The sequence below is a fragment of the Oryctolagus cuniculus genome, chromosome 10 (genome assembly GCF_964237555.1).
Source record: "Oryctolagus cuniculus chromosome 10, mOryCun1.1, whole genome shotgun sequence".
NCBI classification, from domain to species: domain Eukaryota; kingdom Metazoa; phylum Chordata; class Mammalia; order Lagomorpha; family Leporidae; genus Oryctolagus; species Oryctolagus cuniculus.
In genome coordinates, this window is record NC_091441.1 from 34,423,579 (window position 1) to 34,441,529 (window position 17,951).

The window sequence follows — 17,951 nt, forward strand, 5'->3', positions numbered from 1 at the left end:
TAGAGGAAAAGAAAACTTTCATTCTAAAAGAGACTAGCTTAAAGTGAAAATACTCCAGGGAGAAGATATGTATAAGTAGCTATGTATATTTAAATTTGCTTCAGTTATTTCTCTTTAATGAAATGAAAATCATGCTTATAAATATACATTCCTCTTTTTTCTTCCTCAGCTTTTATTTCAGCTTCTTGCTAAGGCCAGCCTCTTTTCTGCTCTGTTTTTTCTCATAATTTTTTCTCATCATCCCTACAATCTTGTTCTTTTGGAGCAGGAATAGTCAATACAATAAAATACATATTTTTATATGCTTACAAAGCAAGTATACATAGAAATAAATAGGAATTGTCTTACCTATTGTGATATGCAAATATAAAATCATCATATAGGATACAAACAAATCATCCTATGGGATACATATATGCATGTTCATATACAAAGAATATGGATAAGATATATAGGTATATTTATGCATGTGCATGTTTGCATCTTTCTCTTATTTCACAATATTGTGGCATTGCTATCTATGTTAGTATATACAATGAGCTCATTATTTTAATGCCTATATAATAATACTCTAAAATGTACTTAAATTTGTCTATCAATCCATTATAAAATGTTTCCTTCAGTTTTTTTGCATTACCTGCAACGTGGCATGAACATTTATGTACCATCTCCTCAAAACATGTGAAATTTCATCTCATTTTTTTTATTTTTATTCTCATCATTATTAATTAGGTTGGCATTTTGCATGAAAATTTGGTGTCTCTTGTCTCATACATTTTTCCCATGTTTTTATTCATTTAATCTACTTTTTATTAATTATAGGCTTTTCTTATATATCCTGATTCTTTGTGATTTTTATGCTATGATTGTACAACTCAGTCTGTTATTCTATTTGTACGTTACTATTTCAAGTTCCCTTTGTGAGTTATAATTTGTTATTTACCTAAAAGCTTATACCTTAGCAGGGCAGGACTAATGTTGTTGGTACACAATGGTACTGCACATCCGATTTGTTGTTAAAATATAAAATACTTGTGTGGCCTTTGTTAATAGTCACCTCCCAGACCACTGGGTTTCCTGCTGCTCTAGTGCCCGCTGCTGCCGTAGTTTCTCATGTCCCTACCTTAATTTCCCTAAGGTCCAAGAACTAAGGATAAGCATCTCTGGATGCAAAGACCCACAGGACTCTATTCAAATGTCAGGGTGAGCTTCTATTCTGATTCATTGATGCCCATTTTGTACTTGTTATTAAGCAGCTTGAAAATCATTCCTGCTTGAAGCCACAAATATATTCTCTTTATCTCTTTCTGATAAAAGTACTATATAGTAGAGTAATAAAATATAGTATTAGAATAAATATAATAATGATGATGTTTTGAATTTGACATTAGATTATTAATGGATTTAACATTTGATTTGTATATTGGTATAAGCTAGACTTAGTATTTTTTCCATTATAAGAATCTATTGTGACCAAATATCAGATATTTTCAGTATTACACAAAGTAAGTGCTCATGTGTTCATAGATACATTTCTATAACACTAATCATTCCATTGTCTTCTTATACATTACTAATTAAAATTAATATAGAAACATAATTCATTATAAATTTGTAGGATAACAATATCTTCCTAATTTTTATGGTGAATTTCTTGCTTTTGTAATTGTATTATTTATCTGTGGATGTTTATGCTTTCATATGCCTTTTGGAGTAAGTTTGCACACTTTCATTAGAAATCCTATTTTGATTTTTATCAGAATTGTTTTTACTGATTTGCTTATTTTTTGCTTGGGATTTCTTTGGTAGATATGTTTATAATTTTGTTGTGGGAATCCCCCTGTCCAGTTTTGACATATTTGTCACAATGACCCATAAAATAAGTTTGGCAGCTTTCTTTCTTGATCTGTAGGTACTGTAAAATGGATAGAATTATGTTTCTTGAAGGCTTATTAAAACCTCTTATGGCCGGCGCCACGGCTCTCTAAGCTAATCCTCCGCCTTGCGGCGCCAGCACACTGGGTTCTAGTCCCGGTGGGGGCGCCAGATTCTGTCCTGGTTGCCCCTCTTCCAGGCCAGCTCTCTGCTGTGGCCAGGGAGTGCAGTGGAGGATGGCCCAAGTACTTGGGTCCTGCACCCCATGGGAGACCAGGATAAGTACCTGGCTCTGCCATCGGATCAGCGCGGTGCGCCGGCCGCGGTGGCCATTGGAGGGGACCTTTCTCTCTGTCTCTCTCTCTCTCACTGTCCGCTCTGCCTGTCAAAAAACAAACAAACAAACAAACAAAAACCTCTTATGATACTTTCTCAACTTGACTTATTTGCTTTTGGTGAAGAAGGATAGTGGTGATGATAGGACTGATGGACTGGTGTGCAGGCATGCTGTTTGTTATAGTGATAATATAATAATCTTTGTTTCTAAAAATAAGTATCATAACTTCATTTAGGTTGAATAAAATCTATATAAATTGTTTTAATTTTTTTTAGTTTCCAAACATGAATGTCTGCTTTATCTATACACTTCTTTCTAATTTAGTCATTTTGGAGGAAGAGATCTTTAATTCTATGAAACCAATTATTTAAAATGAAAATTTTTTTCAGCTAATAAATGGTCAGTTTATTTAAATTTTACTTGCATAAAAATGAAATATCTTCTTTATTTTGGAGCTTTTAGAATAGGTGTAACTCTCCATCTACCTATTAACCTTTCTGTTTTATTTATTTATATATCAATACATTTATGAATTACATGGATTTTATATTGGTTCTCTATTAGATCCTGAAACACATTAAAAGATAACACTAAAGTTGCAGATTTGCCATTTTTCTTGTAATATTCTTATTTTGCATCATATTCAAGATTATTGTTAAAGTATATTAGTATATGATTTTTGAATCCTCAAAATTGTTTCTTTTGCTATTATTTTTATGTTTCCCTACAAATTTTTCATGCTTTAAACCTCATATTCTATTAATATACTGTTTCCTTTTTTGTCCTTTTATCATTAGTCATTTCATTTAAATTCTCCTTAATATAAGTAGCACATAAAGAGCCTCTGTTTTCATTTCAATCCAATTTTAAAGAATCATTTGAAGACAATATGATTGTATCTGCATACATTGTAATTATTAATAACTTTATATTTATTCAATGTTTCCTATTTATGGCATATTTGTCTCTCTTTTAATTTATTTCTACCATCATTTAACTATTCATCATTCCTTATCAATCTCATTTATTGTTTGAAAATTAGAACTTATATTTCTATTTTATTAGCTTCCAGTTTTCCACCATTATATTTATCTATGTTTCCTAAGAAAGCCCAAAATTATTAGGTGTTTTTATTCTCTTGATAAACAAGGTATTAGTATGAAACCCTGGAGTCTCAGAAGTTTCCCACTTTAACTTTCAAACAAATTGTCATTTGGAATCAAATACGTACCTTCTCAAACAGTTGAGCTACTCATAAAATAGAAGATGTAAATATGTATATCTATACATATAAAAAGTTTAAAAGTACACAAGAATAAAATGTACCTCTATAAATATCACACCAACTTAAGAAGCAGAATATTCTTGGTATTATTGAAGCTCCCCATAGATATTGCTCTGATTGCAATTTTCCATTGTCCTCCTCTCAACTTATGTTTCTCTTAATTAGCTTTAGAGTTCTATTACATACCTATCTACTAACCAACATTATGAAATATTTATATACATTTGACAGAAAAGAAACATAAAGCAGCAGTTCTTAAATTTTATTGTTGGTCACAAATATGTTCAGCTGTTCTTGCAATGAACATTTCACTCCCTTAATTACTAACATAATATATACCAGAGACACAAATTTGAATAACTATGGTTCAACTGCTAATTATTCTTTCAAGCAAAAACAGGAGCTAGTTCAGGTCGTAACTGATTGTACAAGAGCTTTAATACAGGACAACAATTTTACCTTGGTGGAACTGCTTTATTCATACTTCCTATTTCATTACACAAAATATTAAAAAGATATGAACTCAAGCATCAATATTTAATGCAATAATAATGTTTAACACTTCATCAAGTTTATTCTTAAACTTCCATTCTTTATACTGTGAGAATGTGATAGCAAATAATAGAACAATACTACTTCAGTTTGGTGCCACTGCCTCACTCATGCTAAACTACCAGCAATCTTACCCAATATTGCCCTTGTACCATCAGTAAAAATGCCAGCACAGTGAAAAAGCCAAAGAAAATAGCAACATTTGGATGAGAATTGTTTTGACCTTACAGATCTCCTAAAGGGTCGCAGGAATGCTCAGAGTTCTGTGTTTCTCGCGTCAAGAGCCAGTTTGGAGGACTCACCTCCTTGACCCTCTTTGTGATTCCATTTCTAGCTATTTCCTCAGTGATACAATTTCCTGACTCTAATTTTCACCTGAACCTCAAATTTTCTTTCTTCTCCAACCCTTCTAAATGAGACTTCAAAGTTGAATCTGTGTTATCTCCCACATATCTTGTTACTGTGAATACTATCAACATTGATTTTAAGAAAAAAGAATTATTTAATAGAACATTAATCCTCTTAGGGGAACCCATATTAGAAGCTTGAACCAGGGATATGTTGGTATATTGTCCAGATATAGCTAGCACCATCAAAAACAAACCGCTTTGACTAAGGGGTATTTGCAGGTGCCTTCTTTATCTTCTTCTCTACCGAAAGATATGGTTTGATGAGGTTCGTTGTGTTAACCTGTCACACCTTAAGCCTAGTCATTTGGATCTGGGGATCAGGTTAATTTAACAGATTCCTGTGACTGCATGAACTGATAAACTGACTTTCTATTTAGATTTCCTGGTTCTAAGGTAGACTTTGTGAAAAACCCCAGCGGCTTCATTTTAATTTTAAAATTCATTAAATGATTACACAATGTCTATCACACATGAGGTATTACAATGATATCTTCTACCCAAGAGAAGCAGAAATTTCCCCCAAAATTATACAGCATTAAATTTTAAAGAATGAAAAGCACCTTATTAAAAATAAATTATCTTAAATTTCTTAATCACATGTTTAATTTAGATTAAGAAATATAGTGTGAATTCTATGCACTAATTGGCATTAAATATTATTACTGGGGTTTAGTTAATAATCAGCTTAATTAATTTCCAGTGGTTCAACTTCCTTCATTAATTCAAATTCATTAATTGTTTTGGAATTATGTGGTTTTATACTTAATTGAGCTAACTTATTCAACTTAATAATATATGGGATTATAATATGTAATACAATGTTGAAGCATGTGCTTTTATAGAGATATATAGCTTTAATTTTTCTAAACAAGTTTTCCTGGGCCATATATTTACTTTTATCCATACATAATAAACTAAAGTGGAATAGGAGGGGAAGGGGAAGAGAGGGTGAGAACAGGGGTAGGTGGAGGGTAGGGTGGGAAGTATCATTATGTTTCTGGATCTGTAATGAAATACATAAAATTTTTTCACCTTATAGAAACAAAAATGAGCTAAAAATAAAAAATAAACAAACTAAACTCTGAATTTAGAATGTATTTTGTAACAAATAGCTGAGGGTCTGCCAATCCCAAAAACTGAGCTCCAGCCAATCACAGGCTGCACACCTTGATCTTAGATGCCAGAAGTGCATATTGCCAGGAAACAAAGAAAATGAGTGTTGCAAAGCTGAGCTCTTGATGCACTTCAGGATTATATTACCTCACACGTTTGATCATGAATATTGATAAAGGAGATTACAGTAGTAAGAACTAACTTGAACTGAAGCTTCAAGGTTGATGAGCCTTTTCATAAACAGATACTAGAAGTATGTTTCCAGTACGATGAATAAATGGCCAAATACTGAGAAATAGCGCTGAGTCAGGACTAAGAGGAGACATAGTTAGGAAAGCCCAAACAATGACTGGCAAGGGAGAGTTCTCCCCTGGAGCCCTCAGCGGGAGAAAGGCCTTACTTGTACCTTCATTTCAAACTGATGGCCTCCAGAACTGTGAGGGAATTTCTGTTTTCACACCATCAAGTTTCTAGTAATTTGTTACAGCAGCCCTAATAATGTGATCCACACATTTAACAAAATAAGAAAACCAGGACTTAACATTTTACTTTAAATGTGGTTGTATTCACAACAGCACAGAACTGACTACTGCTGGGTGACATCTTACATTATTTCACTCAGTGCTCATGGTGATTTTGACTTTGCAATCCCTACTGTATGGACTGAGGTGACTTTTGGCTGTTCTGATCCCTTATTCTCAGTATATGACTTATCTAAAGTTACCGTGCACCCTGATTTCCTAGCACAATCTCAATTTATGCCTGTTTTCCTATCAACGAGAGCTATTTAATGTCTTTCCTGTAATTAGAATTATCTTTCTCAAGCTTGGTTTTAAGTAAAATATTTTATCAATGTAATAAAATAACCTATTAGTAAATAAATATTCAAAATGTATAATTAATATAAATAATAATCATAATAGGTGCTAATGCTATTGGGTCATTGTTTGATGAGGAATAAATTATTTACATAGTCAGCAAACAACTTCTAAAAAATTACTTATTTATTAGAAGGAGATTAGTGGAATTTTTTCAGTGGTGTCTGTATTGGCCACCACCTTAACCAAGTGATAAAACTAAACTTCAATAATTGAGAAAAAGAGCATTTGTGCTTCCACTGAGGGGCATTGAGAAAGAAACATGAAATTACTACCCAACAATGTATACATTGAATATAATTACAATAAAGTATTAGCAGATCCCATATCTAGAACTTCCTACAAAATAATTGGTCATCTCCTTCACCACTTGTTTTTTGTAACAAAGAAAGACTAAGGAATAGGCCTGAAAAGGAGACTGCAGACAGGAAACACATATACAGATTGTGAACCAGAACTGGATTCTGCATCAGGAATACATGTTATAAAGAACATCTTGGGGACAAGTGGTGAAACTTGAATATTTACTATATAATAAAGAGAGAATAATAAAGGAAATGTTGCAAAATAACATGTTTTAAATGTTCCATAAATTTGAAATTATTTCAAATTCAAAATTATTACAAATTCAAGGATATTATATAATATTCATTATTTTAGTGTTTTCTGACACTCTCAGTTGTTTCCCAATTTGAAACAAAATATGTGACTACAAAAATAGTGACACGCTTACCTATTTAGTATGGGTGTGGTTTCATCCTCAGTGCTTAAACTTGTAAGTTTTCAAAGAAAACTGTCAATTGCTGGCATTCCCCAACCTTCTTCTCCTAAGAAGACAAACCTCCAGGGCAATGACATATGTCCAAACCCTGGATCATTTTCTCTTAGGAATGTCTTCTGTAGGAATTTATCACTACTATCTCTGCTTCTGCTTTTTGTAGACAATCACCACTTGCTGCAAGATGTTAACTACACAGAATTTAGTTTCCTCAGGAGAAAATGCAAGGAACAAATCACTTATTATTTACATCACTACATCAAGAATCTCACTCCATCCCTAGTCCTAATTATTCAAATATCTTTATACTTGACAGCCTAGTTTAAAATGGAATTAAAGCTGTGCTTTTCTCTCTTTGGGCTTTTTTCTTTATAACTCCCCTGAAGTTGTTTTATATATTTCTTTTTTTTTATTTTTGCATTTTCAGTGGACACGTTTATTGTTTAAGACATCAACAATTTGACCATCTACATACAATTAGAATTTGATCTTGTTTCCAAGCTGAACAGAGACACAGTGACAAAGCTAATCAGAATAAGGGTCTTCAAAAGGAGAACTAAGATAACACAGCTCACTTTCTTTTAACAGGTAAAATATAAATATATGCATCCTAGCATGCGCAGTCATCTCATCATTAAGACATTTAAATGAGATCTTGAAGAATGTAAGTGAATGCAGGGTGAATTAAAGATGAGCTGAGAAGCTGTGCAACTGTTTAAGTGTTCCTGGTGCTGTTGCAGCTCTTGGCCACTAGTTAAATCTTCATGTTGGGGAAGATTTTAGCTAATGCCAAGTGGAGATGCAGAAAATACCAAGCTGACTTAGGGGTATGAATGGGAAGCAAAAGGCAGGACATTACTAAATATTGTTGAGAGCATCCAACCCTGTCAGCACTTTCCCTACCAGGAGCACCACCACCATTGCTCTTGTAGCTGAGTTTATCTTCTGTGTTCCATTTGGCACAGCAAGTGGCAGTGTCTCCACCACCTATAACTGTGACGCAGCCCCTAGAAATGTCTTTCACCACCTTCCATGAGGGCTTTTAGTTCCCCAGACAAAAGCTTCCATTTCAAATATCCTCACAGATCCACTCCACAAATCTGTTTAGCCTGACAATGGCCTCATACTTCTTGCTGCTCTCAGGACCACAATACAAGCCCAGCCAGCCAGCAGATAGGCCAGAGGTCACAGTAGCTTGGCCAGTCCTGGTATTTTTATCAAACTTGTCAGCAGTGACAATGTCAGCAGGCAAGGTAATCTTCACACCATTCATCTCAGCTTTGGACATTAGATCTTTGATGATCTTGGCTCACTCTTCATCAGAGAAGTGCCAATTTCCATGTTGTTGAGCACCTAAAAAAGATAAAATCATCTAATTGATTGTGTTGAGTATATTACTGATCAGCTGGATCATGTCAGCAGCTTTAGCTATGCCGAGAGTAGCCAGGAAAGATCACTCTGGCCTCTCCAAGGCCTTGGAAACGTGTTTCAGCTCCTTCTTCCTACAAAACCATCAGCCTTCTATGGCAGACTGAGTCCCACCATGAAGCCATGGGCCTGGTGAGCGGTGCCAAAAGTGTCATTGACGCGGACATCCCCTAGCTTAGAAAGTGATGCTAGAAAGTTTCTATTTTGTGTGGTTCCACTTTAACCTTGTTCCCAGACATCTTTTCCTTTCCCTTCTTACTCCACATGAAAGCAGAGGTTCTCCAGCAAGGTGACAGGCATGGCAGTTTGCCTGGCACAGGCTTCTCCGTTTCTGGGCCCACACGGTCCTTCGAGGACAGAACAGCCTTGCTCAGCAGAGATCTGGCTCATACAGCAACTTGCTCTGAAGAGTACTTGTCAAGCACAGGAACACCATCAGGCTGCCCTGACGGCTCAAAAGAATAACTGACTTAGCTCCATTGTCCAAGCAAAATTTAATACTTATAATAGCAGCTTGGATCCTCTGTATATTTGTTTTCTAGTTGTTCTTCATAGGAACATTGAAGTCCACTCTCATTACAACACATTTCCCCTTCACTTCAGGCTTGTCCAGAGTCAGCTTAATAGAAATTATCATCTTGATAATGTAGTGGAGATGAGAGGACAGGGTTTGCACAGTGTCAGGGTATGGACAAGACAGAGACCAACATGCACTCAGGCCCAATGCAAGCATAAGACTAGACATTTTTCTCTAATCACTCCTCCCCACACATACCATGAGTATATTTACATTGGTTTATTTGCTATATGTATATATGTGCTTTATACACAAAACAGTAAGGTTGTCTCAGTCTTCCCCGTCACCTTTTTTTGCCATTCGGGTGATTTCACTATCATGTGCTATACTGTGCAGATATTTTATACTCTGAGGCCCGCTCTTTTCCAATCATAAAGTTCTTAAGCATTCTCAGATGCTTTATTTACCTCCACAGCCCTTTCTGGTCCCTCTGGGCATGAGGTGAAACCCTCAAGCCTCTCCTGGCCTAACTTTTCCCATCATCAGCTATTCCAGTTTTACATTTCCCAGTTCTATCAGGTGAGTCTGATGTAGCAAGTCTATCTTCCTCAAGGCTGACTCTGTAGTTATAATGTTAGGGGTTGATAGATGATGAGAGAGGCAGATACACTGTCAGTGGATCCATATGAAAATGTAAAGAGGCGAGAAATGACACATCCTCTCACTGTTTTCTTCCAATGATAGTGTAAGCATCTTCAGAATCTTGCTGTTATCATATGATTTGCAGGCTGGTCTCAGAAAAGATAGAGAATCATGACAGGCTAAAGACAAACAGGAAGTCACATCTTACTGAGCACCATTGCCGAGGACTGCACAGTTAAAAATTCCAAAGTTATGTTATTGAAATAAACCCAGGTAAGCTAATTTCAGATATGGAAAGAAAGTCAGAGTGAGGTGAATTTCCTAAGGCCACAGAGCTATTACTTAACCCAAGATTGGAAAATACAACTAATGACTTTCAGTTAACAGCTTTGTTCTACTCCAGTGTGTTGCATTCGTGTCATAAGTGATAACATACATAGAAGCTCACTAATACCAGCAAAGATGATTTAATTTTTAAAACTCCTTAGATGGGGTGGGCCTTGGCACAGTGCTTAATCTGCCACTTGGACATCTGTTTTCCACATTAGAGTGCATGGGTTCAAATTCCAGCCCTGCCTCCAATTTTATCTTCCTGTTAATGAGCACCCTGGAAAGGAACAGGTTATGGCTCGAGTGGTTGGATCTGTCACCTGATTTCAACCTGACCCATCTCAGCTGTTGTGGACATTTAAGGAGTAAACTAGTAGACATAAAATTTCTATCTACCTCTGTCTCTGTGCATCTCTCTCTGTCTCTGTTTCTCTGCCTTTCAAATAAAAGTAATAAAAATTTAAAATCTGTCTTAAATCAATTGAATCTACTATCAACTGATCTACTATCAGTTTGTATGCAATCAAGAGTTTTTGGAGTAGTAGTGTCAATTAAGGGTTTTGAATGTTTTCACTCTAAAGAAGTGATGAATGTTTAAGGAGATAGATATGTTCACCTTGATTAGACATTAGACAATATATACATGTATTGAAAGATCAATGATGTCCCATGAATATGTACAATTTTTATATATCAGTTACAAAGAAGAAACTTGTTTTCTTAAAAAGTCAGACTCAAAGGATTAAAAACAGAAAAAGATGTTCAAATTTCTCTGACTATGAAGAAAATGAAGAATGTTAGCCATAAAAAAGATTTAAAGGAAGCATCTAAGATTTTATTCCAATTACAAGGAAGGGTGAGGAGAAGGAAATGACTTAAAAGAAAAACAGAAGAGAATACAATAATAATGAAGTTCCTTCAGAATGTGATGAACAATTACTTTCCTTGCTCCATGAAATGAAGTTAGTTAGAATAATTTTTTGAAAAATGGCCATTGAGGGACATACCATGGAAGAAAATTTCTAAATCATTGGCTTTGCAGATTAAGTTTGAGGTAGATATTTACTATTTCTTTTCGCAAGTGATACATGCAAACAAACTTTTTAAAAAATATAACTATACTAGTAAACATGAAATGCACCTTTGATTGCCTTACCAATTTGGATTTTCTCATCCGGATGTTTCTGTGTGCCTTTCAAGGTCTTCCTATGTATAGATTGTTCTACCACTTGTTCCTCACACTCAATATCATCACTAATCACTTTATGTCAGTTTATAGAAATCTCGGACTTTTCACTACATACAAGTGGACAATGAGACTTACCAAACACAAATGACGTTCCAAACATTATGAAACTCTTTAGTAAAAATCATGAAGAAGAATACAGCTTTACTGAATTTCATTTAAAGTCTTTTACATCTCCAATGTACTCAATGTCATGAGTCCAATTACATTATTGCATGGTGACTATTTTACTTTGGGAATTTTCACAAGCACCATTACTTGGATGTTGACATCTGTACTCAGATATCTTTCAGGCCCCACAACTGTTTAAATTTAGAGAATGACAAACAGAACATGAAGTACAAATAAAAGAATACCACTGAAAGGAGTTCAAAAAAATTTCCTAAAATTGTAATGTGGAAAAGTGAAAAGTGATTTATTTTTACAGAATTTTGAATCAATATTGAAAAATGTAAAAATATATTATTATTTTCTTGATGTCAGAAAAATAGAAGAGGTAAACAATCTAAAGATTATAATTGAGGTTCTGAGTATTATGGTATAAAGTGATATAGTTGAAAAATAAAGCTAAAAGAAAAGCCACAGACTGAGATCAGGTGAAAAAGTCTTGAAAGAAGCTCCCATTCACATCCTCTCTCTGATTGCATGACATTAAAGCGCCAAAGCTTAATTAACCCCTCATCATAAAGCTATCTTCAGATTTCCTCTTTAAGGTAATAGGAGAAATTCACTCTTCTTTCTTTTGTCCTTGAGGTTTCTCCTCCCAAACTAAGGTATTAAAAACATTAAAATAGAATGAGTTACCAACTACATTTGTTTTTGTACTGATTACCTAGAGAGAGGAAGCAAGAAGAAATTTAATCCCTTTGTGAAAATTGTTTCTCATTGAACAACTATGGGCAGTGCTGATCTTAAAAAGAATTGCTTTTAATTCACTTGAGAAACAGAATTACACACACACACACACACACACAGAGAGAGAGAGAGAGAGAGAGAGACAGACAGACAGACAGACAGAGGAGACAGAGAGAGAGAAAGAGACTCTTCCATCTGTGGTTCACTCACCAAATACACACAACAGCCAGGGTTGGGACAAGCCAAGGCCAAGAGAGTGGAACTCCCATCAGGATTTACCATGTGGGTGGTAGGGGGTGTTTCTCAGGTGTGTTAGCAGGGAGTTGGATTGCAAGTGAAACACCTGGAACTTGAAATATGCTTATTATTGCAGGAAGTAGCTTGACCTGCTATGCCAGAAATCTGGCCCAGAGTGTTGACCTTTTTAAGACAAGTTGACTTCTATAAATTCTTCAAAAATATATCTATGTACATAATAAATCTATCATTTTCCAAGAAATAGATTGGCTTATCATATGATAGTATAATTTCTTCCACATAGCATAGTTTAATTTTAATTATAAATTATAACTGTGTCTTAATTTTGACTCTAACTGGCTTCTTTTATTTATTTTGAATTAATTTCATAGTCTACAGTTTGTCAATGTCAAAAATATTCAGAATATTTTTAATTAATTTTTATAGCTTAGCCCATATACTGATTGAACTTCTATTCTGTATTATAGTTCTGATAACTATATTTTCCCAAAGAAATTTTTTATTTAAGGAATACAAACCATACATTTCAAAAGCACAACTTTAGAAATATAGTCATCCTTCCCACCATACTCCCCCTCCCACCCACACTCCGACCCCTCTTCCTCCTCCCTCTCCCATTCCCAGTCCCATTCGATTAACTTTATACACAGAAGACCAACTCTATACTAAGTAAAGAGTTCAGCAATTTGCACAGAAGAAAAAATAAAAAAAGAAACTGTTCCTCAATAGTTGAGACAAGGGCTATTCAAAATCTTTGCACCTTAAAGTTGATTTCACTTCTTTTATTTTTTTTTTTTTTGAAACTTAATTAACTTGAAAGAAGCACCCAAGAATGATATATCTTATGCAAGCACTTAGACATAATTATAATAAAACTCTTTGAGGACAGAAGTCCTGCATGGGAAGTTAGTGCACAGTGACTCCTGTTGTCAATTCAACAATTAACACTCATGTATCATGTCATTGATCACCCAAGGCTCTTGACATGAGCTGCCTAGGCTATGGAAGCCTTTTGAATCCACAAACTGTCAGTATTTAGACAATGCCATAAGCAAAGCAAAGTTCTCTCTTTGTTTCAGAGAAAAATCCCTCCTTTGATGACCACTTCTTTCCACTGGGGGCTCACCCACCAAGGCCCTTCATGTAGGACATTTTTTGACAGTGACTTGGCTTTGCATGCCTGAAATGCTCTCCTGGGCTTTTCAGCCAGACCAGAATGCCTTAATGGCAGATTCTGAGGTCAGAGTGCTACTTAAAGCTATTGTCATTCTCTGAGTCACCTGTGTGGACGGCTTCTCAAGTTAGAGCATTCACTACTTTTTAATTCTATTAATATTACTAGAGGCTTAATCCTATCCATATGATCACTTTTACACTTAAGATGGTATTTTTACCACCCAGCTTAGGAAGATTTGGGGTCCAATGGCAAGTTTTTAAACTGTACCCTTAGAACTAAGTCCGTAGTTCTAAGGATAACTATATTGTTAACTATTTTGCTGCTAACATATTCACCAGAAAGTAGTGATATACTCCGTGATCATCACATGATCTTGACTTCATAGATAAGTTTGTCTTCACTGAAGCTTGAGATATTTCCATGTATCTTTTTGAATATTCAATTCCCATTGATTATGTAATGATTTCTGCTAGAATTTGGCCTCCAAGAAACTCCAAGAAAATGTCTTTGACATGTGTGCCTTTTGCTGGACAATCTTTTTGTTTTATCAGCTGTGTTATGTAGCACTCACTGCTTTGACTATGCCATCATCCCTTCCTCTCCCCTTTTCATGTGTCATTGACACCCCAGGAAATAGAAGGAGGTGACAGGAGACATGTATAACTACAAGGCTCTTGAGTACACTGTACTGTCTCCATTTAATGCACTCTAATATAGATAAAAAGCTCTATTAGGCTTGCTGTCCTGAACACAGCTAACAATCTCTCAATGATAAATGGCATTTAATAATATCTGATATTTTAGAATAAATTATTTTGTGAACAATATAATTATTGTACATTATTATGCTGAGTGAACTAAGCCAGTCCCAAAGGCCAAATATATGTTCTCCCTGATCGGCAGCAACTAACTGATCACCAAAGGGGAAATCTGTTGAAGTGAAATGGACACTATGAGAAACAGTGACTTGATCAGCCTTTGTCCTGACTGTTGATGTACAATGTAATACTTTATCATCCATTTTATTATTTTTTTTGTTCTAGTACTAATGGTTGAACTCTGTAATTAACACACAATTATTCTTAGGTGATCCCTGTTAAATATAAGAGTGGGAATAAGAGAGGGAGGAGAGGTACAATTTGGGACATGCTCAATTGGACTTGCCCCAAATGGTGGAGTTAGAAACATGCCAGGGGATTCCAATACCATCCCATCAAGGTTTCATGTACCAATGCCATCTCACTAGTCCAAGTGATCAATTTCAGTTCACAATTGTTCACACTGATAGGTCTAAGAGTCAAAGGGATCACACAAACAAGACTAGTGTCTGCTAATACTAACTTACAGAATGAAAAAGGGAGAGAATGATCCAACATGGGAAGCAGGATACACAGCAGACTCATAGAATGGCAGATGTCCTAAATAGCACTCTGGCCTCAGAATAAGCCCTTAAGGCATTCGGATATGGCTGAAGACCCCATGAGAGTATTTTAGGCATGGAAAGCCAAGACACTCTGGAAAAAAAAAAAAGAAAGAAAAAGGAAGACCTAAATGAAAGATCTCTGCAAGTGAGATCCCAGTGGAAAGAACAGGGCCATCAAGGAAGGAGGTACCTTTCTCTGAAGGGAGGAGAGAACTTACACTTTGACTATGACCCTGTTGGAATAAGATTGAAGTCAGCGAACTCAAAAGGCTTCCATAGCCTTGGCAACTCATGACTAGAGCCTAGGGAGATTACTGAGGCCATAAACAAGAGTGTCAAATTCTTAAGTCAACAACAGGAGTCACTGTGTACTTACTCCTCATGTGGGATCTGTCCTTAATGTGTTGTCCAATGTGAAGTAATGCTATAACTATTACTGAAACAGTATTTTACACTTTGTGTTTCTGTGTGGGTACAAACTGATGAAATCTTTACTTAATATATTCTAAATCGATCTTCTGTATATAAAGAGAATTGAAAATGAATCGATGTGAATGGAATGGGAGAGGGAGTAGGAGATGGGAGAGGTGCGAGTGGGAGGGAAGTTATGGGGGAGGAAGCCATTGTAATCTATAAACTGTACTTTGGAAATTTATATTTACTAAATAAAAGTTAAAAAAAAGAATTATTGTTCATTCAAATTTCAGTTCCAATTATTTTAGTTGAGGGAGTTAAGCAACATTTTTATGAATGAGTTGTCAATAAGAGTAAAAAAAAATGATCTTGCAGAAATAAAAGGAATAGGAGTATACTTGCCTAAGATAGAAAGATGCCCATGAATCTAGCTTTGACTCCTTCTGCCTTTCTTTCCATCTATGTTTTTATAGACACTTGGAATCTCTCTCTTGTAAATAATTGAAATTACCTATAAATGGAAAAACTGATCCAAAAGTGTTATTTCATTTATGGTATATTTCATTTCCTAAAATGATCAACCCTATGTTTGTGAGATCATACAAGTAGATAATGGTATGGTCTGAATATTGTTGTATGCATAAATTTCATAAGTTGAATCTTAACTCTCAACATAATTGTTTTGAGAAGTAGGGCTTCTCATAAATGATGAAATCAAGATCTCTTCCTTACTGGTAGGATTAGTGTTCTGATGAGAAGGTTGAAGACTATGCCTTGCTCTTTCTGCCATGTAAAGACATAGCAAGAAGGCACCATCTTGGAGGCTGAGAACATTCCCTCACTAGGCGATGAAGCTTCCGATGCCATGATTGTGAACTTCCTAGTCTCTAGGACTATCAGAAATAAATTTCCAATACTTATAAATTGTCCAAGGTAAGGTATTTTGTTATAGAAGCATTGAAGAGACTGAAAGAGTTTTTAAAAGCTCAGTGTAAATCTTAGGTCTCTGACACCTTGGGCTTTAGATTTTGGGGCCCATGATCTGAATGTAATAAATCTGCAATAAAGGCCACTACAGTGTAGTGATGATTTTTTTTAACCTCAAAACCTGATGGAGATTGAGGTGATAAGCAGAAACAATCAATGCTAGTTTCCACATATCAAGTGACCTAACCTAAACCACTTAGAAAATAGACCATCCAGATACTAGATAATACAAACCCGTGAAATTCATATTCAGATTTCAGAAAGTAGAATGAGTTACATGATACCTTTATAAGAGAGTAAGATTTTAGGTAATTTTATTTCATCATTTTTAGTAAAAAGAAAAACAGATGTTCTTAGTTTTCTCCTGAGTGTTTTATCATAAATGCATGTTTTATATATATGATTCTAAAGTTACTTTATTTCCTAAACAGCTTTTATGTTTCTCCAGCTACATTTTCAAGTATTATGCTTTGTTGAGATTCAAAGCAATTGCAGATTCTGAACATTAAAGGATCAGACAGCACAATGGCAGATACGATTTAATATGGCTAAAACCCTTTAAAAATGAAGATTTCAGCCTCTTAAACAGGATTATTTTCTCTGAAGCGGCAAGATATTCTGAGAAGAGTTTTTTAAACCATAGGTTAAGAATCTCTATAATCCAATAGGCCCCAATTAAGCCAGTATTACAATTCATAAATTCCGGAGAACTTCTTAATCATATTAAATCCAGCTCTGGACTAGATTTTACAAAAAAAGCATTCACTTGAGCTGGGAAAATGGGGCCTACCCATATGAAAAGGTTTTAGGAGTGCAAGATGAGTTATAAACATAGGGAAGAATTAGAGTTCCAAGGGAGAAGTGTCATAGGGTTCAGAAATGAAATATCAAATTTTAGACTGGAGAAATTATCCATGAACTTTAGCAGGAGTTAACAGAATCTCGGCCATTTCCTGGGCACATTTGTTGTTATTTTGCTGTTGCTGCTAGTAAACCTTATTTTTGAAGAGTATTTTTTGATTCACAGCAAAATTGAGCAGAATGGGTAGTGTTTGCACATCTGTACAGCCCCACATGTGCACAGCTTCCCATAATATGGACATTCCTCACCACATTGATAGCTTTCCACAGTCAATGAATCTATATCAACACTGTGTTATTATCCCAAATCTATAATGTGCTAGAGTTTACTCCTAGTGTTGTATATTCTATGTGTTTTTGACAAATGTATAATAAGTATCCATCATTACAGAACCAGATTATAGCTTTGCTGCCCTAAAAATCTGTGCTAAGCTTATTCATAGCTCCCTCCACTTTAACTTGAGCTTTTTAGTGACTCCATAGCTGTACCTTTGTCAGAATGTCATATAGTTGGACTTTTAAGCTTTTTTTTTTAAGATTGGCTTCTTTCACATAATAATATACATTTAAATTTCTCCTATATTT

General features: G+C 35.1%; 1 protein-coding gene and 1 pseudogene across 4 annotated transcripts in view; one reads left to right on the forward strand and one right to left on the reverse strand.

The window, feature by feature from the left end:
- Window positions 1-17,951, forward strand: part of RIT2 (Ras like without CAAX 2) — a 349,849-nt gene that overhangs the window by 189,665 nt on the left and 142,233 nt on the right.
- LOC138843946 (phosphoglycerate kinase 1 pseudogene) lies at window positions 8,087-9,293 on the reverse strand (annotated as a pseudogene).